A 27,038-nucleotide genomic window follows, 5' to 3' on the forward strand; every position below is an offset into this window, starting at 1 on the left:
TATTTTGGGGACTTTTTTTTTCCCCCCTATATTTTTTTCCTTATTCCCAGCTACAAAAAGAAGCATTAAGAAAATGAACAAAAGGAATCAGATGACCAGTGGGAGAAACAAGTACTCACAATAATAAAATTTGCTCTTAAAACATTCCTATAGAGCTTTTGGGTTTGAAAGTTTGAATAAATTTATTTTCATATACATATTTATAGAGCTTAAAGGCAATGAATAGCATCATATAACTAGAGAATTTTGGCCTGATTTTAGTTATATTCAGGAATTTTAGGTACGAAATGAAAAGACTGATTTCTCTTAAATACCTATGATTCAAAGTAAGAAAAGAAAAGAGAAGAATATCTCTGGCATGCTAACAACAAAGAGGAGATCACCTAATATACCTAAAAAAGTCTTGTCCAGAAATCCGTAAGAGGAATCTTCTTATGTTTTCAGTAAATCTTATGTAAGAATGCCAGAAACCTGTTACATGAAAAATACGTGTGGCATTTATTCATAGCAGACTATCTGAACATGCTGTTCTTGTCCGGACATATGAGATGAGAGCCTATAATCAGCTGACCTCCTTTCAGCTAGAGATAAGAGACTACTTTTATGAATTTTCATATATTGCTTTTAGAAATTATTTCACATGTTAAGAAGGAGAAGGCTGGAAATGAAGGCTGTGCGTATTTTCTGCAAACTTTAAATCTGCCTTGAATCCCAGACCCTATTGACAGAAACATTGATTTTCAAATTTGTTAGACTAAAATTCCTGAGGTTTTGGCTGGTTTCATTTTTTTAAATAGGAACTGAGTTTCGCCTTACTTTGAAAAAGTAGGTCCTGCTTTTTGTCAAACTAAGTGACTGTTCATTCAAGAAACTAATCTCAACAGACAAAAGTGCTTGCCTTGTGTTTCAAATTCAGACAAAACATAAAACTAGGGAAGATTAACCTGGCTTCAGATTTCACTGAAGGCTTTTCAAAGATCTCTACCTGGAACGTGTCTGTCTGAGTGACAGTCTTCATTGTCTGTTCAGTGGGATGGCATCTGAGTTTGACCCTGATGCCATCAACTACCGTTAATCTAATCGTTGTGTAAAGATCATCCTAAGAACACTGAAAGTATCCAAGTAAATTTTAAAACCCATGCTCCGAAAGTCTCCATCTGCAATTACATAAAATTAAAAGATACTCTGAAAAGTGTGCCAAAGTAGTTGAGTTTAAATTCAGTTTCTCTAGTTCAAAATTGCCAGTGGCTATGCTGACCATTGGTACTGGGTGTATATTATACTGGTTTTGAACTCTAGTGCCTTATGCTTGCCACAAGTTTTTGATGTATAAAAATACGCGTATGATTTTAGTGCTAGAAGATTTGGAGTCTCAGTCCTTGCTGTTGCAGAATTCTTTATAACGAGCTCACAACGACAGATTTACTAAAGAATGGTAATTTAAAACAGTGTCTATTCCCCTGAAGCAATGTATATTTTGGAGGCATTACATTGTACAAAATTTCTAAACATCCAAACCTTGTCATCAGCTTGGCAAGCAGGCAGCACAGATGTGGCAGAAGGAATATTAAGGGCTAATTTTATAACATCAATCTGTTTGTCATCAGCATATAAATGAAATTTAGGACCACATTGACAGATCAGATTATTGAAGAGAAGCAGGTACAGATTAAAAATCAGGGCCTTGAGAAGAGAAACCTGTGTGACACCTGCAGAGAAGATTTTGTGGAGCTGATCAAGCCACAGGAGGTAGGCCAATCTCATTTGGATAGAATGAAGCAGAACCAAGAAATAACACAACACTTCAAAACAACTCTTACAAAGCATTTGAGGAGAAATGAGTCTCTACTTATGTCAAAGACAGCTATTATAGGTAGGAGGCTAACTAGAGAAAATTCTGCTTGGGTTCACAAGGAATTGCTGATGACGCTAATGAAAGTTTGGCACTGTACCGTAGTCTGACAACAAGCTGGTTGTAGAAGAGCAAGTGCTCATCAGAAGGCAGACAGAACGACTGTCAGTTCAAAAGCAAAAAAATACCTATCATTCAAATAAATAAATCCAATTGTAAGAGAAATGAAAGTTAAAATTCATTTCAGACCACTCTATCAATTTTTACAGGGACCAGAATGAGACAGAATCAGTAGCATGAGAGACAGTTTTGGTGAAGAATAGGTCTAATCATATCAAATTGATAATTGTGTGTGAGGCCTGACATAGTGAATATTTCCTTGTTCTTGAAGTGCTGTTTAGTTTAAATATCAGCTTGAGTACAAGAAACAGGAAAAACAGAAACATGTGAAGAGTTATGAGGACATGATCACCTGCTATTTTGAACAGAAAAAGGACCAAGTCCTAGCCAGAAAAACAGGAACATCAGTGAACACATTACTTTGTTACTAAAAGAATCCAAGAGATTTATCACGGATGCCAGAAAGCACTCCCAGGTTACCTTCAAGTTTTTACAACAGTAGCAGAGGAATCAATCAGTCCATGCAAATGTATGCCCAAAAGTGAAAACATTTTACCATGCTGTAATTAGTATAATGACTGATATATATGCAGTGGTAACACATTGATCATAGATAATAAAGGGCTGATTATTGAACCCTGGGGATGCCTCAAGTCTCACTCCACATGGATGATTAAAAGTTGTCCACAGGATACTAAATCTATTAGAAGCATTCAAGTGTAATACGAGTAATTCCCAGACATGTTTGAGGAGTAGAAAGCAAAATTTCATGGTTTGTAATATCAAATGTTGCAGTAAACTCTCACAGAAAGGAAAGGAAAACCCTTGCCACAGTTTGCCAGCAGACCATTTTTCATTCTCTAGCTGCTAGGAGGAACTTGAAAGCAAGCTTGAAATATTCTTCGCCAGCTTTGTTCCAGTTGAGCAAAACCCAAGCAGCAACCTCAAGCATGAGAACTTTAATGACAATTAGGGAAACTGAAGTTAATTTGCGTTACAAAAAAACCTCAAATTATTTCCTAGCCCTGTGGATTAAAGAAAAGGGTGGTTGGTATTTTGGGGGGCTTTTTTACTTTTTTCCTTTCAGAACACAGCTAATTGCTGCAATCTTAGTAGAATTTCAACTGCAGCATCTGTGATAGTGAGAGAAGGAAAATATATGTGTATTATTAAACAAATATTAAGTCTATAAATTTAAACAACAAAAAAAGACGTTCCAGACAGGCTCTTACAAGTGATTAGTCTTAATAAGTACCCGTGCTTTGTTTCTTCTTAGGAGAATGTTTTTAAAGGCATATTTTTCTTGGGCTTTTCTTGTTTTCTGTTTAAAGAATTTATACATTTAAAACTAGCTAAAATACTGGACCTATGAGTCTATTACATCACACAGAATTTACTCTATGCCCATAGTGAATTTTGATACTGGAGTCAGCGCAAGCAGTTGTAATTTAGAGCCCATTTGCCCCAGGTGAACAAAGCAAATGGAGTATGCTCAGGCTCCCCCAGTGTGTCATTGACCTACAGAAAAGGGGGATAACTAGGTTCCTCAGAATGTGATTCATAACAAGGAATGCAGCGGACAGAGAGACAACTACATCAGACAATAGGAAATATTACCTGAAACATTTTCCTTCTTCAGTGTTGGGTATCTAATTAGAAATAGACATGGAGAATTAGACATCTCAATGAAGCTGTAATTCCATACTTTCCAGTTGTAGATGACATCTACATGTTTATGGACAATTGGCTCGTTGCTTTCATCAAGGAGGATCAGTGAGGCACCTATCTATTATAGTGATTTACATGATGGCTTTTTATATGATGACTTATGTCCTTCGAGAGCATTTGCTTTTTAAGCTATAATCCTACCCTAATTTTCCTCCTGAACATCTGGAGCTTTATACTATCTCTTCCATCTCAGAGAAGAAAGTTTCAACCACAGCCCCATTTGCTGTGGTTGAAGTTGAAACATTCTGAAGAAATAAATGAAATTTCATGGGGATAAAGGGATCAAATTAAAGAAAGCCTGTTTCTGTAGCCAAATTGATTTCCAAGAGAACAGAAGGAGGGGAACATTTTGGATTCTGGGCACATTTGCATCATGTTTGCATTCTGGGTGTCATCTTCTGCATCAGCAATTTTGAGATAGCCCTGAAAGCAGGCCACAGTCCAAGACTGTTTCACATTGCAAGAAAGGGGTCTACCTGTGTTTCTACAGGCAACCATCATCTACTTTACTTACTGGTTCCATAATTCTTGCGTTCTGTCTATGGCTCATTTCAGCCTGAAACATGCATAGTACGTAATGTCTGGGGCCTTACTTGCAGCCTTTTGCTGCAAAGCTCATCATCCTGGCAAATGAGATATGGGTAGCTCAGTCCTCTTACACAGCACCAACCTGAGGGGTTTCTTTCCCCCTCATAATGCCTATGTATGTTTTAAAACATTATCTTTTGTGCTAATGCCAGTGCAGGTTCTCAGGGGCACAGCAGGATCCACACACGGACACCAAAACTTTAAGAACCTCTGCGTCTGCTTTCCCTCCTGTGCTAAGCACAGCAGCATATGTGCCAGGACTACAACATACACTGTACCGACACAGTAGTCCTGGATCAACCAGGATTTACCCCAGCCAAAAAACTTCAGATCTGCCACAGCAAGCTGAGGGTGCTAAGCACTCTCCAAGCATGCTCAGGGGGCTAAAGCAGAGATGCCTAGTATCTACATTGCAGTTCCACCATGTTTTAATAGGGAGAAAAGGGAAATTTTCTGAAGCTCATCTCACCTCCATTAGGAAAGCAGTTCTGTCCTACTAATGCTGAAGCTATCAGTGGGATTGCCAGGAAATAGGATCATGATGGAGCCCTGTGTTTGTGGACCTGCCTTAAACCAGCATTCAGAAGTGTAAAGCATGAATGATAGGGAGGATTCTTCTTAGATGAAGAAAAAGAAAACTTAGTGGTACAAGTACAAATTTTTAAATTACTCTGGGATCAGCTTACAGAATGAGATGCTTTGGAAAGTGGTCATTGTGCTGCTAGTATGCAAATCTGTAAAGCTGTTTCATCAGCCTAGGGTGATGGCACACTGTCCAGGCTGCCTGGCCAAGATTTCAAAGAAAGTATGAAAGAGTCAAACAGAACTTGAATGTTTCCTGTGAGATAGGAGAGAAGCGGTAATTAATGTAATTAGTTAATGGACATTTGTAAGCCATTCTTGCAATGCTGTAGCAAAAGACATCTCAAGGTCCTTCCTTGTTCAATGTATTGTACTAATTCGCAGTTCATTCATTCTCTGTACTAGATAATACAGTTTTTCCCAAAGATGGTTAATAAGGTTCACAGCCTCTTCAGAAAGCTGCTGAAACTTTTGATTACCCTCAGTGGACTGAGAGAAAAGTAAGTCAGAACTTTCATTCAGGGCCCCTATCGTTAGACTGTCCCCTGTCAGTATGGACTTGAATTATGGTACGGGACCTTGGTGTCAGGGAGCAGCAGGAGTGGGCAGCTCCACAAGGGAAGGTGAGCTGGGAGCTGAGGCTCACAGCAAGAGCTCAGGTGAAAGGTGCAGTCCCACAGTATGCAAACAGGAAGAGCAGAACAAGTCCAGGGTCATCCACAGACCACTGATTACCAGACAGCCTGTAGAGATGTGGCAGGTCTGAGATCAGGCTGAAAAGTCAAGTCAGCAAGACAAGCTCAGGACTGGCATGGTGCAGGCCAAGCACAGCATAACTACAGCATAGCACAGACATGGACCAAGGGCAGGGGCCTGAGCTTAAATGCAGCCCCTGAGCCAACAGGCGAAGCATGTGTGTACGGAGGTCCCAGTTTTTCGACCTTTTTTTGTTATAGCATGGGTGTTTTCACAACAGGCGGATAAAACATTACACAGTTCTGGCAGTTCAGGAGTGAGCACAGAAATCCAGGCCTCTGGGAAGGGGTGGGAAAAGAGGTCACAGAAGAGGATTATGGAGAAAGACAGTTACGGAGTCATCAGGATGATCAGAGTCTGTTGGCGAAATCAGGGCCCTGACACTTGATAAGAAAATACAACTTTTATAAAAGATGTCCTTTCTAATTTCCAGTCACTTTGGCTTTGGGGTTTTTTTAATTGTTTAAACATAATATATTACAATATTAGTATGCACTTTCTTTGGTCTACAAAGTTTCTATTTAACTCAACAGGAGTTGTATGCACAGATCAATGATAATAAAAACCCCATAATGTTTTTTGCAGAATTATAAAATGTACAATATAGGGCTGTATCCACCTCCTGGGAGGTGATACGGCTTGTCAACTCTAAATAACTTCACAGGGAACTTTGTGCCTCACAGGAGGCCATTGTGTAAGAAACTCAGGGGTTGGATCACTGACCCACTTCAGGATTCAGTTTAACAGCCCAGGTTTAACTCTGGGGGGGAGAGAACTTTGCTAATATTGCTTGAACTATTTATTAGTTCCTTTTAAAAATCTCATTGGTTTCCAGTATGATGAATACAATGCTTAACAGGGGAACTTTTCCACAGAAAATCAATTTTCTGCAATATTATTGCATCCCTGTATGGAACAATAAAACACCGAAAAAATCATCAAAACTATTTCTTATTATCATTGATTTGACTATGGTATGCTTTATAGCTTGGTTTTCTCAGTGTGTCAACTAATTAGCTTCACAAATTACTAAGAAAATTCCACTGCTTCCAATTGGCTGTTATGAACATATAAAATAGGTTCTGCATCATCTAAAAATGAAATATGACCTTTTAAATGTTTTAACTTTACTTCCCTTTTTTGTGAGTCACGATACTCTGGTTTATGCTCTATATTATGTTCCTGTTGAAACACTATTCAGGCGCTTAAGATAAGCCAAATGCTTAAAAACATGTTCAATTTGATTGTAAAGTATATATTCAGATACAATAAATGTTTCATATAAGCATAGAGATTAAGTCTCTTCACTGGCTTATGGGGAGCCTGTCCACCCCAGAGATTAGGCAGTTTCACTTTTTTCTGTCTTGAGCCTAAATGCCACAGTAATTTCAACTCCTAAATTAGTCAGTTTGAATACACCCCTGAGTCAATTACACAAAGCCAACGTTTCAAAGTCAGGGTAAGTGGCTGTACAAATGTCTCCTTCCTCCTCTCCCCAGCGCGCGCACACACACACACGCACGCACACACTCATACGACCTTGGACACACACACGCACACCGCAGACCTGCTCCAAAGCCATCAAAGCCAGCTGAAACTCTTCTGCTTACTTCAGCTGGCTTTGGATCTTACATTTGCATTTGCATAACAATTCTGCCTAGTTCTGGAATCTAATAGGTCACATCTGTACAAATCCTGACACAAGCATACCACAATTTAAAAAAAAAAAAAAAAAAAGTTACACAGCTCTCTAAGCCACGCTGATAAACTGCCAAACATTTACCTCGTCCAGTTCCCAGTTTTGTGCTCAAATGTACAAGATGCAGCACAATCCTGTTACAGTCATTGGCAGTGGAAGGCACTTCGGCATTTTCAGGAGTATTCAGCAAATGCAGCTCCCTTTAGAAGAAATCACTGGCTTGTAGGTCACTCGAGATCACTCTGGCCTCTCGCCCATTCCCAGCAGACCATTCTGCAACCTGCTCTTAAAAACCTGAGAGGATGGAGATTCCCCGTCTCGCCGAGGCAGGATGATCAAGGCTTTACTGTCCCTACAGCTGGGAACTTTTCCCTAGGAGCCCCTGCTTCAGTCTAAGCTCGGCACTCTTTTTTCCTGTCTCTGGTGGAAAAGAACAGGACAGTACTTTCTCTTCCTGGCAACCTCGTATATATGAGGAAACTGTTGTCATGTTTCCTCTCAGGTTTTCTTTTCCCTCAATTAAATATGCCAGTTCTTACAGCCTTTCTCATCGGTCATATTTTCTGGATCTTTGACCCTCTTTGTTACTCTCTTCTGTACTCTCTCCAATGGCTTTGCTTTTTCATCAAACATTGCGTGTTAAATTGGACATTGTCCTGATGCCTGGTTTCAGTAGAGTGGGAGGATAGTCTCTAGGCACAGATATATTTCTTTTTTTCATTTGACTTCCACAGGAATGTCTCATATTCCTTAGGACACTAAGCTGAATAGAAGATACTAAGTCTAAGCATCAGATCACAGAGTATGTCAACAATATATAACCAAATGCCAGGTATTTAGCTCGGTCTGCTTTGGCATAATAAGATGCCAGTAACCCAATTTAGGCTGCCCTTGGTTGTCCTTCAAGAGTTAATTTCTTTTGCATATCCTCCAACCGTCCTATCTGTTGGATGTTTGATTTTGCACATCTGTCAGTCAGATAAGTTTGAAATCTGTGTAGTTTGCTATTTTTCATATTAGTCTTGAATTAAAATACCTACTACCTTGTGACACAGAAGAGAAGGTGGGAAGCAATAGATCTTTTCTTAGCATTAAATATTTAAAATATTTTAGAGGAAGTGAGTGCAAAAATGATTTTGCTTTCATATGTTGCAGGGTTGACTCATAAGCTGACGAAGGTGGTTGAGAAATATGATCAAACAATGTTTTAGTGACCTATTAATCTAACGAGATTCCAAAGAGGAGCTGCAGAGATGAAAGATTAGCTGGAAGGAGGAGCAACTGTGGTTGATAGTGAATACAAAATGAAATACTCTATGTGGCTGTAACTTCATAGCTTGAGTCATAAAAATATACACATTCTGTTTGCATGAGCTTTTCATATAATTCCCTTGGGAAGTAGTGAGGAATTTGCTTTTCCAAAAGAAAGCTTTGGTAATTTTATATACTGTCTCTTCTTTTATGCAACAACCTCCTTTCATTTACCCAAAAGAAAAAAGACACAGTTAAAACAATGATTCTAGTCCTCCAGCATACAAAGCATGCTGCACATTCATGAAAGGACCCAAACCTGGTAAAAGGAAAAATGTAGGAGTCACAAGATAGCTGGAGGCCTCTTTCCTTCATTAATATGATGACTTGCTTGTCATGGAAAGCAGTGCTTACAGTACAAGCATTTACGGCAGTGTTTGATATGTTGCCTCATGGACACAGAGGCAACATATCCAGAAACACTTTCACAAAAATTGAATGTGACCTTTCTAGTTACCGGCAGCAATTTCATGGGAAATCTGTAAACACAAGTACAGATAAAGAAGCTGACTTGTGTGCTGTCTACATTATCAAATACTCAGATAAATTTTGATATAAATTCTATGATGCTATCCACAGGAATAGCAACCTACAACTAGGTTGCTATTGTTGTTTGCATTTCAGCTGGCAAAACCGCATTTCTATATACATGGTAGCATTAGAACCAGACCCTTTGATGATTTACATGTGTAAAGATGGGATTATCTACATGTATAACATTGTATACGCAACTGTGTGAGTGCTCAGAATCTCAGTTATATGAACAATGATGTGTCTTGTATATCAAGGTTTCTTTTGACAGCTTAAGGAATAAAAATACTGTGTAAACAATTTAATTTCAAGAAGAAAACACAAGATTTAACGAGACTATTTTTTGAAGCACTGATGAAATCTAATGTTGCAGCTGCTTTTTGTGCCTTTATATTTATCTCAAAAGTAATTTTTACAAAGTTGATTAAAAGCCTACATCAATGTATGTTTAAATCAGAAATTAAGTGTTTTGAGGAAAATGTTGTACTTATGAACACACCTATTTTCTATAATTTGAGATAAATTCCTATTCACATAGTTTTGTTATTTTTTCTAACTACCTTTAAAAAATCCTCTTTAATATTTGGTTTTTTACTGGAAGAAATCTACAAAAAAATATATTTGCTCCAGATAAAAAAGGCACATATCTTTATAACTCATTCCAGAAATAATTTGGCCTTGTGGAGAAGGAACTCTTTCCTGCATGTTTTTCTCTGTGTGTGAACACTTTTTCTTTTTTCCCCCCCCGGTGGACCTGATGCTTTATAAAATTGTTTTAAGGGGAAAAAATCAAATATGCTAAGATGTTGCATTCTTGACTGAAAATACTAAAATCAGGGGCATCCACAGCTCTTTAAAAAATATTTCCTAGTATAGTAGATGAATCAATGTGTCTTTCTCCAACATAAGCTTGTAATGCAATTACAAGCAAAATTTGGTATTAACCCTATGCATCATAAAACCCTAAGTATTTATTCTTCATGTCCAAGACAATTTTCCCTCATGTTCTTATCCCATTCCTCAGTTTTGCCATCACACATTGTATATACCAGAGTCGCTATGGGCTTGACCAAAACATATATTAACATCATGCAGGTGGTGCTGGATTCGCCCTTCATTCATGGAGCAGAAGCTCCCATGCATCAGTGTTAAATAAGGGTAAAATATTTGAAAACCTGTTAATTTGCAGGGGGGAGGTACATAAACATGCTGAACACAAAAATCACAAAGATGTTTCAGGAAAGTTTACAGAATCTTTAATTAAAGTGCCATCTGCCTTGTACAGACATAAAAGAATTTGTTGGACAGAATATACGCAGAAGCATTATGCAATAAGCTTCCCTTTTTCCAGACACACAGCTCAAGTACTGCAATGTTTCTTTTTCTCCTGGCTGCTCCAATATCCTGGCCATGGTCATAGAATCATAGAATGGTTTGGGTTGGAAGGGACCTCAAAGATCATCTAGTTCCAACCCCCCCTGCCATGGGCAGGAACACCCTCCACTAGACCACATTGCCCAAAGCCCCATCCAACCTGGCCTTGAACACTTCCAGGGATGGGGCATCCACAACTTCTCTGGGCAACCTGTTCCAGTGTCTCACCACTCTCATTCTTCCTAATATCTAATCTAAATCTACACTCCTTCACATTAAAGCCATTACCCCTTGTCCTATCACTACATGCCCTCCAGCTTTCTTATAGGCCCCCTTTAGGGACTGGAAGGCTGCTATAAGGTTTCCCCAGAGCCTTCTCTTCTCCAGGCTGAACAATCCCAACTCTCTCAGCCTGTCTTCATAGGAGAGGTGCTCCAGCACTCTATCTTTGTGACCCTCCTCTGGACTCGCTCCAACAGCTCGATGTCTCTTTTGCACTGGGGCCCCCAGAGCTGGATGCAGTACTCTAGGTGGGGTCTCACAAGAGCAGAGTAGAGGGGCAGGATCACCTCCCTCGACCTGCTGGTCACACATCTTTGGATGCAGCCCAGGATAAGGTTGGCTTTCTGGGCTGCACATGCACATTGCTGGGTCATGTTAAGCTTCTCATCCACCAACACCCCCAAGTCCTTCTCTTTAGGGCTACTCTCAATCCATTCTTCACCCAGGCTGTAGCTGTGCTTGGGATTGCCCTGACCCACGTGCAGGACCTTGCACTTGGCCTTGTTGAACTTCATGCGGTTCGCATGGGCCCACTCCTCAAGCCTGTCAAGGTCCCTCTGGATGGCATCCCTTCCCCCCAGCGTGTCAACTGTACCACACAGCTTGGTGTCGTCAACAAACTTGCTGAGGGTGCACTCGATCCCACTGCCCATGTTGCCAAGAAAGATGTTAAACAGTGCCAGTCCCAATACCGACCCCTGAGGAACGCCACTCGTCACTTGTCTCCACTTGGACATTGAGCTGTTGACCGCAACTCTTTGAGTGCAACCATTTTGAGCTGCATCCTTGCACAGTACTTCTTGAGCTGCACCCTCATGTATCCCCAGCAATGCTTTGTCAGTAAAAGTCCTTCCCTTCATGCCACACTTCTCACCATGGGTAGGACAAGGGCAGCTACATCAATAATGTTTTCTCTCAGATGAAAGCGTTCATTTGTCTAGCAGCTACTTCCATGGAACTCTTTCCAGTTGAAGAGTTTCACGTGGGCAGTGAAACGTTTCATGAGTTTCACATGGTTTCTCTCATGGAAGAACTACAGTATCCAGGTAGAAAGTACGGCAGCATGATCTCTCTTGCAATCTGCTGACTTCTGCCAGGACTTGTACTGGGATTTGTCCCAATAAACATACCTTTCCCGATGACATTGAACCGTAATGACTGACAATTAAGTGGGACAATGTTAGCATGAACTTTGCTTAACAAAGAAACTTTTTTTTTGCAACTACCAGCAAATATTTAATTGCCTATTGATGTTGTCAAGAAATAAAGAGGAATCTTTTCCTGGATATTCAGCACAAGTCGTACTCATGACCTTGTATAGGTACTCTGGACTTCAAGTGACTTCTCTTAGGAAGTCTAGTATTTGAGAAACATGAAGCCAAATAGTTCTAAATCATGGAAATGACAAGATGTATTATCAGTCATTTTTCTTTTAGAAATTGGAGAGGAGGGGCTGATAAGGGAAAGGAATTACATTACATGTACAGAGGGACCCTTAAAACATGTTTTGAAAGAGAAGGAGGTTTCTGTGATTATGATTATTATTTGCATTTGAGTTCAAATTGATTCCTAATTCTGCTAAGTGTTGCAAAAAGATATTCAATTACCATAAATCTGTTTACAAGTTTTTTATTTGATGTAGTATGAATTTATTCATGAATAATAATTTATATTATTAGCACAAATTATACTGATAATATAATCATAAAATATTTGAACGAGTAATTAAATCAAGAAGAAAGATCTTCCATAGCCTAATTTACAATGTAATATGCATAGTCTTTACATTTTTAAAAGATTGTTGTGATTTAAAGGACAGAAGGATCTGCTCTGATTATGTAGTACAGCAGCACAGAATTTTGCCATCTGCAATATGTGACCAGTGATCATTGCTGACTTTAAAGGCCTATTTGGAAGCTTAATTCATTCATATTTTGTAATTCTGAGATAGAAATGGCTGTGATTTCACAAGAAAGTTGAGCATGTGACTACCTTTGAGTATATGAATAAATCTGCTGAAATCAATGGCATATGAAGTTATAGAAATATTTAAGTATTATGCTGGACCATGGTCTTAGAGAAGCAATGGATTACAGCATTCCTGAATTCCATTTCCTACACTAAAAATCTGAATTTTAAAATAATTTTGTCACAGAGACAGTTATTCCATAGTTAAAATTTCCAAAGTTAAAAACAAACCAAACTTTTAAGGAAATTAGTTTGTAGAAGTGAAATTAATTCTGTTTAAAATCTACTCATTTTTATTTTCTTTATGTTTAAGTGACTTCAAAATTGCACATTTGTGAAGCTTAGAGCTATGGAGCAGTAAAATATTGGAAGTTTTAAAGCAAGTGAACTAATATTTTTCCGAAGCAGACATTTTTTTATAGCATCTCATCAAGAAATAAAGTAGCAGTACGAGTATTGTTATAACTCTTTTATAGGAATCTGTAAGAAATTCCAATTTGCATTGTACTACATACTGCTATTAATTAACATATCACTGAAAATGAAGGATGGCTTCATTCAACTAATACTGCAATCGTTTTCATTAATTTAAATGTGAGATGGCCCGAAAGATAAAAAGACACTAGACATTAAAACACAACCATAAGAAAAGTTCCAGCTGAGGCCATTGTTTCTGTATTTCTGACCTTGAGTGTTTCATTCCTCCGTTCTTCCAGAAGTGCTAACATCTTTGCATGAATTTATATCATATAACCTTTAGAATAACTTAGACTCTTTAAAGTATTTACTAGTACTATTTTCGTACGCATCCACCAGTAAAACTAGCTATCTTACTCACTGAAAGCACAGGGCGAAAAAAGAGCAATAAAAACTTTCTAAAGTAAGCTAAAAATGGCTTTCTGTTCCTATAAAATAACTCCTCCGAACATTTTCTTTCAAATGTCATGACTTCAGAGTTTGATAGCTGACAGCCCTGCAGGGTTAGAAGCAAGGTCTGTGTGTCCAATTGGAAAGTTGAGAATTTTTCCCTTTACAAGTTATTGCCTCTAGCCCTGCAGGACTACTAGGTATTGGACTTAAAAGCAGTGACATTTTTAAATACAGAATAGATGTTACTGGCTTGGAATTAAAACTTGACCATTCTAAGGGTCAGGAGGTATAATTTTGTATAGAGAAAGGCAACATTGTGAAGAAAAGAAGCAAATATTTTTGTAAGTGCTTAACATTTAAGATCATGCACAGAATAAAAGGTGTGAAGCCATCATTATGTAAATCTAAAAGTAGACCTTATGAAGTATATAAAAATCAGATGAGATACAATAACAAGTATCATCATTGCAACATCTATTATCTATGTCTACTATACATACATATATATATATGCACCCACCCCTACAAATTCTATCTATCTTGATAAAATACTGTGAAATATTTCAGGATGCGAGTACACTTGTAAAATCCTAATTCTGCACTATAAAATTACGGAAGTAAGAAAGTCTCTCTCATGTGAGATAAAACATTAATGCAAAGCAATAAAGGTTTAATTCTGTGCAATGTCCACTTATGTGATGCCAAGAAATTCAGTTTGTAAATTTAGGATGTCATAGTACCTCAACATCATATTGAGGCTCAGCTAAGATACTGCTGTCTCAGCACTATGTTTTGGGTTTAATATGCACATGCAACGTGGAACAACCAGCAAACTGAAATGTGATTAATTTGAAAGCAAAACCTTTAAACCAGGAATAATAGTTGAAGTATAAGCTGGGCCAAACAGGCAAAAGATTAGTCTAGCCACAGCGTCCTGCCTGCCCCAGTGGCTGTTAACAAATGCCTAGAAGAGTGCTTAAGAACAAGGTACTTATTTAGTAGGTATTCCCCTGGTATGCCTTCCAGATTCCAGCAGGTTTATGATATACAGTCAGATTTTTTTATCTTTGTGTTCTGTAGCCCTAAAAGATTTTTTTTTTGTCTATGAATTTATCTAATCACGCTTTCAGGTCACATAATCTTCTGTCATTTATAACCTCCTGTGGCAATGATTTCCACAGTTTAACTACGCCCTGTGAGAAAAAATGCCTCCTATTGTTTGTTTTGAATATACAGCCTAATAATTTCATTTAATGCCCCTAGATCTTGTATTACAAGGAATAACAATCATTTCTGGTTCATTTCCACTGTGGCACTCTTACAGACCTTTATCAGACCTCCCTTGACCACCTCTTACCCAGACTGGAGGGACTTACCTTATGGAAGCTGTCCCATATCTTCTGTCAACTTGCCCCTTTCCCTATAGCTCTCCTAGTTCCACTAGATCTGTTTGAGTTAGGAAGAGATCAGCTCTGCATAGTGCATTCAAAATGTGGGCATACAGCAGACTTTTTTAGAGTGGCATAGTCATATTTTCTGTTTTGCTATTTCCAAACCCCTGCCGAAAACTAATATAACTGAAGAACACATCATGCGTTTGACATGCTCTAGCATCTTTGAATTAAAATATACACATAAGTTTTCTCCAATGCATAGTCAATAGAAAGATGTTTGCTTATATGTAATTTTAGATATCATTTAGCTGTCTGAGAGATCAAAATATAGTGCCAGGTTCTGATGTGATTTATACTGAGGATACTCCATTGAAGTTGACAGGTCCAATCAATATACAGCAGGCACTGACATGAAGTGGATTCATGACATACCCTGAATACTATATATGCACAGACAATGATTGCAATTGCACTCATCATTATGTAATTTCTAGGAGATATATTCTAGCTAATAAGCTTCATGTACTAAGTAGTCTGTATATAATTCAGATCAAGTAGTGTAATCTAAATTAATTGTATTCTTTATTTATTGCACTTTTAAAACATCAAGTAGCGTGAGAACATAACAGAATGCAAATTACTTCAAAATGTAAGAAGATGCTGTAGCAATTTCTACTTGCAACACTATGTCTGACTGAAGGGAAAGGCATTTCAGATTTGGAGTTTTCGACTACAGCATGCCACATCTATGTGACGCATCACAGACAGACAGACAGATAGCTCGTGATATGTCTTTCATGCCGATGAGAGTGGATTCCATTCTGCAAAAACTGCTGCATTAACTGAATAACGTTACTGTATATGTTTTAGATACGTATTCTTTCAATATTCTATATGATACAACATTGTAAGCATCAAAAATAGTGCATGAGACCTCCATACAGAGATAGAAGTAAATAAATATAGCACTGTATTTGGTTGTATTTTCCTTTGAGCCAAGGAGTAATTTACCTTCACATTTTTATTTTGGCCTTGAGTCCTAGGGATGTCCTCTTAATTTTCCCATGCCTTATGTTGACATTCAGGATGACACTGTCCGTCTCTGTTTTAAGGCTTTCAGCTGAAAGGTACTATTTAATGTGGGTAGACCATTAGTGTATTAACATTGATTATTTTGGGACACTTTTTTCAGTCCTTTTCTACCATACCTGAAGGCTGAAGAGCGCACTAACTTTGTCAGTCAACAGAAGACAAGCCCGTTATTACAACCCCCGTACCTGCAGAGCATCAGGAATTCTTCTTGTGCTGTTTCCCACAAGGAAGATAGATACATACAAACAAAAAATATTCTCAGGAGACAGAAAAAAGTGGATAGGGTAGTAAGCTTTTCTCATTTGTTCAGACAGGCTTTTTCTGGCATCTAGTTAAGGCACATACTCCCCGATATCTCCTCTATCCCTTTTTTTTAGACTGTGAAATAAAAGCACTTATCCAACCTCTTAACCAATCTATATAATTTTTAATGCCAGCAGTCACATTTGTCTAAACACACAATCTAGCTGACATGTGAATAGATGAAATGGATTTACCAGAGGAGTAAGAGGACTTAAATCCTGGGTTGCCACTGTTCAGTGCAGTGAATTTTTCTGGGACTTCCAGATATACTGTTGTTACAAATACAAATTGTCTGTTGCCATGTGAATGCATCAGACATGTTGCACACGTGCAGATCAAATTCAGAGCACGTCCACAGAATCCACTGGACCTTCTGCACCACAGTGGTCTCCTGTGCAACACGTGCCCTTATACTATTGAGTCAGCACTATGGCCGGTACATAAAGTTCACTGTCCAGACACGGCACAGTGCAGATCCTCATTCATTTCCCAGCATTTTCCGGATGAAATATGGAAGCATTTGTTTTCATGCGTTGTGATGCAGTGTGATGCACACCTCCTTCTTCTAGCCTCTGTACTAGGCACTCAGGTGTTATCTCTGGAGATTATCATTATCAGCTGATTTGGTTTTAGGCAAGACTACCATTACACAGGTGTGAAGTGATTAAAAAGCATGTCAGTTAGGTGTAATTTACTTTACGGGGCAGCTGGTCAGTAAATACATCCCCTCAGGAAGATTCAGCTGAGCAGTAGCTCACATAACCGCAGTCCAAAGTGGCTACATTCAAACCATTTTGAGTCTGGAAACTGAACAGACATATTAATAAGTCCTAAGTTACTAAGCCTTACTGAAAGGCAAGAACATCAGGGCTAAGACCGGCTTAGAAGAGTCCAAATTATAAATTAAGCAGGTGTGTCTTACATCTTGTTTTTCTTTTAACAAAAGAGCCTCCATTTCCTAAATCTGTACTTGACTTTGACTCTATAATCACAGTGATTTTCCCACAACTTAAAAAAAAAAGTTAAAATTATTAAGACAAAAAGATGCATTACTTTATAATATCATAGAAGTTAGATCTGTGAATTATAGTGTTTTCAATGTATGACTTACATCTATCAACTTTAGCAACATCTGGGTTGTTTAGTTTGGATTTTTAATCAGATCATAAACAACACTGTAAGAAAGCTTGGTGTTTAGCTATATTGCATTGCGTTTGCTATCAGCTAGGCATATACAAAGTCACTGCATCTCAACTGCTTGCGCAGATTTTTTGCACTGCCCTATTTTAATAAAGTCTCGGTCATTGTATGAGATAGGCAGATACCTGCCACTACAGATACTTCAGTCCTTAATGGACTTTGTCAGACCTCCTTTCCAGTCACCGTACAACTCTAGAGAATCCTAAATCCAAAGGTTCGTATGAGTTTTACGTTAAGCTGCTTGGTCATCAAGTCTTCATTCTAATAAACTCAGAAGAACCTCAGCATTGACTCTGATCGAGATACAAAAACAAGTCCTCTCTCTGTCATTCTTGACTGTGGCCTTTACTTAGCAGTGAATTGGCTGCTACATAAAACATGGACAGCACATGTATGAAGACCTATACTAATAGGTCTTTTGTCCAATAGTTCAATGATTAGAAAATTCACCCAGGACACGAGAGACTTACCCAAGGTGAGGTCTCATCTGTGCTTGCAAAATTCAGAATCTTTTCAGGAGGAATGACCAAATTCCAGGCTTCAGGGCATTTTGGAGTAAGGAAGCTTCTCTAATTCCTTCTATTCAGCATTAGCCCTATTCTTTCATATTATAACTAAATATTGATTTTCTGAAAGGGAAAGACTACTCACTTTTTCAATCTGCAGTTAAGGTTTTCACTGAAGAAAAGATACGCAACCAAAAGATGTTAAGCATCAGTCACTACAAACCCCTTGTCACCTCAAACTGGCTAATTACTCTGTGTCTGATCTCAGTCAAGAGCAAATAGCAAACTATATGCCTTTGTCCTATTGAGGTATTTGGATCAAATGTGTTTTTAACGTGCAGACTGATAACCAGTAAAAGATTTGGCGCAGGTTCAGTCAGGGTGCACTCTGACTCACCAAAGAGAGAATAGGGAGATAAGCATTACTCTTACTGAAGCAATTGTTAATTGGCCAGTCAGGTACACAAGATAACATCTGATCCAACAGAGACATCTCTAAGGAAGAAAAAAATTACTTATTTTAATTAAGAGGGATGGCCAGATAATCTCCCAAATAAGAAAGAAATCAATCCATTTGAGGAAAAACAGATTAGATCTGTTTAGACTCCTGGGGAGGACTTATAAAAGAGGACTGTTATAAAACGCAAGTGTCTTACACAAGGAAAAGGACATAACCTGAGGCCTAACGTATACAGAAAATAGAACTCTTTATAAACTGAATGTTTAGGAAATCTTGCAGAATACAGCTGGATAAAAGGGAAGACATACTGCTGACATAATCCCCATGTCAGTAGAGCAAACATCAGTTTTATTTTATTTCTCTATTTGTGTCTTATAAACATTTGTAACTGTGTCCTGGTTTTTGTTTGTTTCTTTCTTTGGTTGTTTTATCTCAGCCTGGCTTGAGTTAAGTTTGTTTTCAAAGTAAAAGCAGACAGAAAAAAGTCTTTACTTCTTTCTTTAAAATTGGACTCTGAGACAACTTAGCTCCAGTTACCATAGCTCCACAGCCTGTTCTTCAGAAAACCCAGCAGGTAACAGAGTTGTAGGATACGCAGTAGGACTGTGTAGAAGCAGCAGGTGCTATCACAAGATCCAGGGGAGGAAAAGCTGACAGCCAGGAGGGTTCTTAGTCATGCAGCTAAGATACGAAGGAACACGTGTGAAACCTGAGGTTCTTCAGAGCGCTTGCCACACTGATGTTTGAGTGGTCAATCTGCTGAATAAGTAACGCCGAGTGGAGTGGGAACTGGAACGTGGGTGTCAATCCCTGTCTTCCTGCAGTTCAGTTACAAGGTCAGTGCTTTGCTTCACCTACTGGCCCAATGCATAGTTCTGTTCACTGAGAACCTGCTTCAACAAGAGGGTGTGAGGCTTCTTTCACACCAGAATATACTGTAGTCTGGGTTTAGGTCATCTGCTGCAAATTATCATTTCAACACCCCTCATGCAGAGAAGAAAATTGAAGTCACCTCTTCTATCTCACAACCACTGAGTTGTTAGATAAAAGGGAGGCTCTCCACTGGACATCTTTGATGTGAAACCTAACTTCAGACTTTGAAAGGTAGCATGTACACACTGAGCTCCAAAAGAGAACTCAGCTCTCTTGTGCATCACCAGAGCAATGGGGATCATTTCAGTGCCTGACCACTTAACATGTTTGCTTCTGCCATTCTCATTTTGTGGCTTAACTTTCTTTCTACATTATAATTGGCATCTCTGGAGCCTAATTCAAAGCACTCTCTGGGGAGGGTGGACATGTACTGGTTTTAGTTTTATCTGGCCATTCAATCTATAATAGCATAGGATGCTGTAACAGTAACAGTGATGGAAGCCCAGCCTCTGTTCTTCTCCTCATCAATTCCCTTTCACACTTGTTCCTCTCCCTGCTGGTCATAGCTGGCCTTCAAACTTGAAATAATGCTACTATGCTTTATTGCTAATCTTGTCATTTGGAAGAAATATTAATGATAGCTACAACCCTGATCCAGGCTTTGATGTTCTTCATTTCCAGGATAAACTTCTGAGCTCCTAATCTTTTCCAGCCCCTGGTAATATACAATTTACAAGAATCTTTTTTTTGCTAGGACTCCCTGTGAATAATAGTACAGTGTGAAAGATTTCACAAGTTGGTCATTGGGAAAACACTACAGGACAAATTTTCCCTAGATCACCATAAATCTACATAAATATTTATAGTCTGAACAAACCAATATGAAGGAATTTACTGATTTTGTGAGGAGTGAAAGCTAATAAAATATTTGTTGAACTCTATCTTTTCTTCCTACTAAATATCTGATAATGATATCCTATAAAAATAATCTAGCTGAAAATGAGCAATTTTATACATATCCAAAATGCTACTAAACTCCCTACTGCAAACTTTGAGAATATACACGTTAACATAGCAAGTCTCTGTGTGACTTAGCCCCAAGAAACCAGATATGTCATACAAGAATTTACATGAAGAGCATAAACGCACCCACAGTTAAGTAATGCACGCTTGCAAAATGTAACATGATCATCGGTCTCTTGGTTATTCAGCATTACCAGGTTTATCTCCCTTTCACAGTGAACAAACTTAGCAAAACTGTTTTGAAGTGCAAGATGAAATTAGAGTACAGACTGATACTGAATAAATGAGACCTCATCAGGAAGGGAGACAGCAATTCACTATGCAGAGTTTGTTTCAATCATTATTGGATTTATGCAAATAAGAAATACCCCTCTCTTGCTTCCTGTAGTTTCAAGGAAATCATCATCCAGGGACAAGATATCCTGGAAGGGAGGTGTGGCCTCTTGTCTGCTCCATTCATTCTGGAGGTCCATGGGGAAAGAAGTCATAGTTCTAATAAATCCTTAGCAGATACCTAAAATCTTTGCCAGCGTGTACATAGCAGGAATGCCCAGTACTTACTCTCCTATGCTACTTGTGTCAGAGATGAAGCTATGGAAAGCGATTGGTTTCCCTCTTTCTCTCTCTCTATCTTTTTTTTTTTTTTTTTTTTTTTTTAACTAATACTCATCCTCTTAGGAGATTTTCTCTATAATCTTGGGAAAGGGGGAGAATGCTCTTGTTCAAGCGTCCATCCATTAGGCCCTTTAAAATACAGAAATAGAGCTGATTGACTGTAGTTTTTCTGATGTTGTTCAAAAACATCAGTGGATCCTGTAACTCTAATAATGATAAGTCTGCATTATAGCAGTAGTACAGAGCACCAGTAGTCAAGAACTATGCAGTAGGAGGCAGGAAACTCCTAGTATCTGTCTCATCCCGTTTTGGTCACATCAGTCCTTCAGAATTCCTTTTCCTTTTACACTCCAATACCCTTGCAGTATGCTAATGGCAGGGCAACTATTGATTACAACACAGCTTATGCACGCTGCGCACTAGGTCATGCCCTAAACTGTATGGACAGGAAAGTTATAAAGAGTAATAAAATATTCCCCCAAGCATTAGTACTCACTTCCATAGCTGCCCTTTTGATGAATCATTTGTATATAGTAGTCAAACTGATAACCGAGGCAATTTTTGATCTTCCTTCGGACTTTTCTACGAGTTGAATGTTATTAGAAAGTTAATGTAACAATGTATGCTTGTAACTACAATGGCTCTGTTATAAAACCTACTTTTTAGGGTTTAATATCTCATCTGGTTTAAATCATATTGGAATAAAACTTGGTTTCCAGCCCAGATGCACATTTGGTTTACAAAAAAAAATTATTCAAATAGGATTTATTTTTTTATACAAAGATCAGCAAGAAAATTAATTTTTCAAGGATTTCTACTTTCTTTAGCAAAAAAATAAATTCACAAGTATGTCACTGAGGAAAAATAAACAATTCAATGCCTGAATTTCTTTAGGAAAATGAACTCCCCACAGTATTGTGGTTGGAAATCCAATTGCAAGATATTCATCACCCAGCTTTTTCTTCTGATAACACAAAAATTCAGACATCCTATTGGGGACATTCACAGTTTTTTAGACATGTAGTCATAAGGCAATTATTTTTGTCCCTTCTATTTCTTTTAATTTCCATGATTTCATGCATTAGTTTTTCTTAATTGTGTGAGGGGGGAAAAAAGCCCTAAGTCATAATGACATAATGTTAATCATATTAATAATTTCAGGGTAAACAAAATTGTGTTAAACTATAGTTTTATGTCTGACATTATTAAGCAAAGTGTATTTGCATTCACCTTTGTCTTTTTTTTCTTTTCTTTTTTCTTCTTTTTTTCTTCCTTTAGAAAAAAAAAAAAAAAACTGTGGAGATAAACCAGATGTTGCCATATACTACTGGTAGGGATAAGATTGATCACAGCAGAAATTATGCATACTAAGAGTTAGGTCATGTCTCAGACATATGGACACGCACAACTGAAAGGAGACTCCTGCAGTTGAGCCTTCCCTATGGCTTCCCTGGGATTTTAGGTCCAGGTGTAAAGCAGTAAGCAGGTGTTGGAAGGACTTTATCTTCACTAATGTGCCAGCTAGCACATCCAAACAGGCACAATGATGTACATAATCTGCTACTCATAAGGGCCATGAGCTTATTTCCTCTCTTTTGCTAGGCTAAAATATTCTTATGTCTGCATTTTCCCTGTGCTTCTCATCACTATGTGTCATTCTTTACTGAGAATAGAGTTGGAATGCCAAAGTCTGTCCTAAAGGAAAAACAGCACCTAGTTGAACAGAAAAAAAATGTATAATAATGTACACATCCAAGAAATGGGGACAATTAAAATTATCTCAGGAGAAATAATATTACAATTTCTTAACTTCTGTGTAGTTTGCTTGCTACAAAGCTGTTATTAAATAACTTAATGGTAGAAAAGAGCTCTCATCCTACTTTAAGCGCAAATATCAATCATCAAAGAAATTACTAAAGTAAGCTACCATGAAATATGTATAGCCAAGATGTTAACTCTTCGTTCATGATGATCAAAACCCAGGCAACTACTTGGATCACTAGTTGCCAGTATGGAAAAAATAGTTAACAGTATTGTTAACTTTTTTCTTCTCTGTGTCACACCATCTCTCTCTCAAAAAAAAAAAAGTCTTCCATTTGAAAAAAAATACTCAAAATAAACTAATAAGTTAGACAGGGTACATTATAAGGTGAAGTCCTTTCCTAAGCGAGTGGTTTTGGCAGCAATGTTGTAGCTGATTTTTATTCATCAGTTAGTTAGACAAAACAGTAAGACATGTATATTATTAATTTTAACAAAATACGTTAATAGTAAGTGGTAAACCATGTCATGAGACCAAGAAAAGTACTGCAGAATAAGGGAAACATAGTTGCTAGCATATCAAATGTGGCTTAATCATCAGTCCATGTCAGATTGGCAGTTGTGCCTATGAATGAATCTTTTATTCTACAAAAATGCTCCTATCCTATAAAGTGCATTTCCATTTCAATATCTGAGACAGTCATATCATTGTTTTCAGTAAGGAGCATCACTTATATACCATGCAATATTGCATAATACATTATTAAAGAGTAAAAATCACATTATTTCTTCTATATCATACACAATTAAAATACTTTTCTATACATCATTTGGCCATTATTTTCATTGCACTGTATGTTCCCAATTCTGGATTTTAACTAAGAAGTTTACATTACACTCTGAAAAGGTTTTGAAAAGACACTCCAGCATTCCCCTAACTGTAGGACTACTCTGAGAAGGACACACTCATAGGCAGACATTGGAGCTGAGATTTTTTTGGTGCTTATGCCATATTAGCCATAGATCCATGGGCCCAAATTACATCCTGCTTAGGCTTTTTCCCCTGCTTCCCTGCTTTCTCTGCTTTTTCCTCTGCCTCAGCTGCAGGATGACACAGGATCTGCAATGGTGAATCTATGCTTCTTGGGAATTCCTTTGCTTATATCATGGGAATTCTGCCAGGTTGATTAAATCATCTGTAGCTCAGTGGAACAGTACAAAATTGCCAATAATGGGCATGAACCTCCATCTATATTTGCTACGTATTTTCAATTTCATAATTTTCCTTGATATAAATAGAAAGTGTTAATAGTACCTGTCACTCCTTTATAGCTTTCTGCATAACAAGAAAGATCCACAGGAATAATAGGTGCCCTTTTGCATATTCATATGATAACTATTATCATTAGAAACACAGTCAAAGAAAATCACACCAAAAAGGAATTAAACTTCCATATATGAGAGAGATTCTGATTGGCCCAGAAGAGTTGCATTGTAAGAGGGACATATCATAGATGGAGGTCTTCATAAAAACTGTAGCACTGAGATGTACTGAATATTATACATCTGTTTTAACTCCATATTTCCATTCCTTATTTACTTTATACCTAAAATCAGATACTGGTTCTGTGTTGGCAAGTCAAAATGTCCAGCATCTCTGAGTTAGTAATCATACATTTACTGTTCTGCAGGTGTAAGCATCATGCAACAAACTGCAGTTACGCTTTTCTTCTGGATTCTGCTCATTATTCCATCTCCTTCATGGATTTAGTATAACATTCTGCACAGCTTCTGTCAGCCATCATTTCAACAGGCTACAAATACACTTATTAATGAGGCTTTTTTTTTTTTTTTTTTAACTGCATTGGTGAGAAAAGAGAGATAGACCACACTTAATCGCTGAATTTTCATCTGTTACATATTCAAATGTAATGCTGCTAGGCAAGAAATTGAAGTGTATCACCGAAAAAAATGAACAATGAAGTCTAAAAAGTGTCCATATTAGACTGACTCTGCTCCTGCCATGTCAATGGATGTCTTATTGTTAAATTCAATTAGAGAATTCATTTCAGAGTGCTTTTGGAATTTCCACTAAAATTTTCAGTAGTATTCAGGAAGTTTTGCAAGACACATAGTATATTTGTAATACCTGGTGATACAGTACAACAGTGAACTGCTCAGCTAACTTATGACTGAGATTTTGTATTTGTGCAAGTGACTTGAAGAACAGAACGAGCCCCTCTAAACCTGGTGGACTGCCCATGATTTATACTAATTTAAATACCATTATAATTGTAACAGATGTTTTGTTTTAAATTAAACTGGTCTCTGTGGTTGTCTACCTTTCATAATTAGAACTTGTCTAACTCCATGCGTTGGACACCGTCTGCAAGGATTTAGTGCTAACAGCATGTATTGTGCATCCAGTGCTTTGCAGCATAAGGTGAATTCAATATATTAAATCTGATTCTTAGGATGAATAATATCATCCTTTTGTTTTAAAATATGCCAATTTCTCTTAAACTATCATTCTTTAATATTTAATCAGCACAGATAAACGCATTTCATTTGGCCTTAACTATGTGTCACAATAAGATAAGAGACAGGAACGCTAATAAAATAAATCGGTTAAGTTATCCAGAAGATAATGCTTCAGAATTTAGAATATATAACTATATTTTTCAAAGTGGATGTTGATTTAGCCTGTGGCTCTCTGAAAGACACAATTTGTGAGGGAAAGCTAATAGACAGCTTTAGTGGCTTGAAGAATTGGTGATTGTCTGTCAATTGTTTCCCTCAGTTGCTGTTTGTTTTGTTTATTACAGGACACTGTTCTGAAGACAATAGTGTGTAAGGGTTACATCTGGTGTGTGTTCAAAAACTAGTGGCACAAAATGCTGAGGTGGGCAGGGGTGAACTGCACTCTGAGAGCGGGCTTGGGATAACAAATTGCCTTTGCATGAGGGCCCTGGCATATAGAATCACACACAAAGGTGGGTTGTCGAGGCAGAAGAGGTGAAAGGATGATCACAGGGACTGGAAATTATGATTCCCCCACCTTGTTTCTTCCACCTTCGTTATTCTTTTTTTTAAGTCATTTAGTGACCTGAGGAGAAATGGACAGGAATTGACAGCGTGCATGCTGCTGCTGGCAGCAGAGTCGCTGCAGTTGCTTCCTGGACATGAAAGGAGGGGGAAAAAGAAGAAAGAAACTCAATTGTTGTTCTCTAAACATAACATATGTAAAGATAATAGGTTTGATTTAGTTGAAACCAACCCCCTTTTCCTGCAGAAATGATTTCCCACACACACACTGCAGTTCAGGAAAAGGGAGAGATGATTTTTTGTCTCTCCCTCTCCCTCTCCTTGCCTGCACAAAGAAAACGTGGGTTGATACCATTTTTATTGTTCTGCTGGGGTGGGTTTCAGACCTTGCATTAGCATATTGAATGTCTAATTGAATTCGGGGGCTGTGTTAATCATCTTGTTTTGTTTAGGGGCGGTTGGTGAAAGGTGCCAGCAAATGATCGCTTTGGCTTGGGGTTAGCATGGTGCTGCCACCCCAAGAAAAAGAAATCGAGAAGGGGGAGGGAACTAGGGAAAGGCGAGTTGACTGAGTGATGTCTGGAGGGCGAACTCGTGTGTCTCTTTGGTGATGTTGTGTGCTGCTGTACTGAAATCCACCCCTCTGCTGGAGCTAAGGCAAGAGTTGGAGGCATCTGATGCTGCCGTTTCCAGGGTGAAATTTCTGAGGCTGATCACTAAAAACAACAACCAAAAAATCAAAAATCCTCAGCAAAAATAGCCATCAGAACAGAAGATCCGGCATCTTCCCGGTCCAACTGGCATAACCCAGTCAGACGTTTGAGAACCATCTGCCTTTAAACTAGCCACGCACACACACGGGTGGGGGGGGAGGGGGGGAAGGAAAGAAAAGAGAAAAAAAAAAAGACACTACAACTACCGGCCATCACATTTTTTACAAAAGGGCCAGAAACAGACCCGGTAGGAAAAGAAAAAAAAAAAAAAAGAGAGAGAGAGAGAAAGCCTCCCCCTCTTCCCCCGATGAGTTTTTCGCAGTGCTCTGGTGAGGCTCGGAGGTGGCTGGCAGCGCAGGGGGCGGCTGCTGCCGCGGCTGGCGGGGCTCCGC

The 27,038-nt window shown here is 38.3% G+C and overlaps 1 protein-coding gene across 7 annotated transcripts in view; it reads left to right on the top strand.

Moving 5' to 3' along the window:
* The window catches only part of ADGRB3 (adhesion G protein-coupled receptor B3), a 475,142-nt gene that overhangs the window by 344,941 nt on the left and 103,163 nt on the right, over nt 1-27,038 (top strand). The window lies entirely within an intron of this gene.

This window comes from Grus americana, chromosome 3 (assembly GCF_028858705.1).
Source record: "Grus americana isolate bGruAme1 chromosome 3, bGruAme1.mat, whole genome shotgun sequence".
Lineage (NCBI taxonomy): Eukaryota > Metazoa > Chordata > Aves > Gruiformes > Gruidae > Grus > Grus americana.